Genomic DNA, 2500 nt, shown 5'->3' on the forward strand with positions numbered 1-2500 from the left:
CGGGGCAGTGGGAGCAGAGGCCTGGGTGGTGGGAGCCAGCCCGGGGCCGTGGAACCCAAGCCGGGGCAGTGGGAGCCAGCCCGGGGAGGCTGGAGCTGTCCCCGGGGTCCTGGAACCCTGCCCGGGCAAGTGGGAGCCAGCCCGGGGAGGCTGGAGCTGTCCCCGGGGTCCTGGAACCCTGCCCGGGCAAGTGGGAGCCAGCCCGGGGAGGCTGGAGCTGTCCCCGTGGTCCTGGAACCCTGCCCGGGCAAGTGGGAGCAGAGGCCTGGGTGGTGGGAGGCGGGAGCAGAGGCCTGGGCGGCGGGAGCTGTCCCCGGGGCCGTGGAACCCTGCCCGGGCAAGTGGGAGCCAGCCCAGGGAGGCTGGAGCTGTCCCCGGGGCTGTGGAACCCAAGCCGGGGCAGTGGGAGCAGAGGCCTGGGTGGTGGGAGCCAGCCCGGGGCCGTGGAACCCTGCCCGGGCAAGTGGGAGCCAGCCCAGGGAGGCTGGAGCTGTCCCCGGGGCTGTGGAACCCAAGCCGGGGCCGTGGAACCCAAGCCGGGGCAGTGGGAGCAGAGGCCTGGGTGGTGGGAGCCAGCCCGGGGCCGTGGAACCCAAGCTGGGGCAGTGGGAGCAGAGGCATGGGTGGTGGGAGGCGGGAACTGTCCCCGGGGCAGTGGAACCCAAGCCGGGGCCGTGGAACCCAAGCCGGGGCAGTGGGAGCAGAGGCCTGGGTGGTGTGAGACGGGAGCTGTCCCCGGGGCCGTGGAACCCAAGCCGGGGCAGTGGGAGCAGAGGCCTGGGTGGTGGGACCCAGCCCGGGGCCGTGGAACCCAAGCCGGGGCAAAGGCTGGAGCTGTCCCCGGGGCCGTGGAACCCAAGCCGGGGCAGTGGGAGCAGAGGCCTGGGTGGTGGGAGCCAGCCCGGGGCCGTGGAACCCAAGCCGGGGCAAAGGCTGGAGCTGTCCCCGGGGCCGTGGAACCCAAGCCGGGGCAGTGGGAGCAGAGGCCTGGGTGGTGGGAGCCAGCCCGGGGCCGTGGAACCCAAGCCGGGGCAAAGGCTGGAGCTGTCCCCGGGGCCGTGGAACCCAAGCCGGGGTGGTGGGAGGCGGGGGCTGTCCCCGGGGCCGTGGAACCCTGCCCGGGGCGGTGGAACCCAAGCCGGGGCAGTGGGAGCAGAGGCCTGGGTGGTGGGAGCCAGCCCGGGGCCGTGGAACCCAAGCTGGGGCAGTGGGAGCAGAGGCCTGGGTGGTGGGAGGCGGGAACTGTCCCCGGGGCTGTGGAACCCAAGCCGGGGCCGTGGAACCCAAGCCGGGGCAGTGGGAGCAGAGGCCTGGGTGGTGGGAGCCAGCCCGGGGCCGTGGAACCCTGCCCGGGGCAAGTGCGAGCCATAGCCTGGGTCCCCATTCAGTAACATGACCATAGGCACAGTTAGCTGACATGACCAGAGGCGGAATTAGCTGACATGACCATAGGCGGAATTAGCCTACATGACCAGAGGCACAGTTAGCTGACATGACCATAGGCACAGTTAGCTGACATGACCAGAGGCGGAATTAGCTGACATGACCAGAGGCGGAATTAGCTGACATGACCAGAGGCGGAATTAGCTGACATGACCATGGGCAGAAGTAGCTGACATGACCATGGGCAGAAGTAGCTGACATGACCATGGGCAGAAGTAGCTGACATGACCATGGGCAGAAGTAGCTGACATGACCATAGGCACAGTTAGCTGACATGACCATAGGCAGAAGTAGCTGACATGACCATAGGCAGAAGTAGCTGACATGACCATAGGCAGAAGTAGCTGACATGACCATGGGCAGAAGTAGCTGACATGACCATGGGCAGAAGTAGCTGACATGACCATGGGCAGAAGTAGCTGACATGACCATAGGCACAGTTAGCTGACATGACCATAGGCAGAAGTAGCTGACATGACCATAGGCAGAAGTAGCTGACATGACCATAGGCAGAAGTAGCTGACATGACCATGGGCAGAAGTAGCTGACATGACCATAGGCACAGTTAGCTGACATGACCATAGGCACAGTTAGCTGACATGACCATAGGCGGAGTTAGCTGACATGACCATAGGCACAGTTAGCTGACATGACCATAGGCACAGTTAGCTGACATGACCATAGGCAGAAGTAGCTGACATGACCATAGGCAGAAGTAGCTGACATGACCATGGGCAGAAGTAGCTGACATGACCATAGGCGGAGTTAGCTGACATGACCATAGGCACAGTTAGCTGACATGACCATAGGCACAGTTAGCTGACATGACCATAGGCGGAGTTAGCTGACATGACCAGAGGCGGAATTAGCTAATATGACCATAGGCGGAATTAGCTGACATGACCAGAGGCAGAATTAGCCTACATGACCATGGGCAGAAGTAGCTGACATGACCAGAGCTCCAATTAAAAGTTACCTTCTTCTGAAGGGACAGATTTGCTATGTGTTACGGAGCGAGAGTTCCAGGAGGTCCCTGTGAACTCGTGGCTTCCTCCCT

Source organism: Acipenser ruthenus, unplaced genomic scaffold (assembly GCF_902713425.1).
Source record: "Acipenser ruthenus unplaced genomic scaffold, fAciRut3.2 maternal haplotype, whole genome shotgun sequence".
Classification (NCBI taxonomy): Eukaryota; Metazoa; Chordata; class Actinopteri; order Acipenseriformes; family Acipenseridae; genus Acipenser; species Acipenser ruthenus.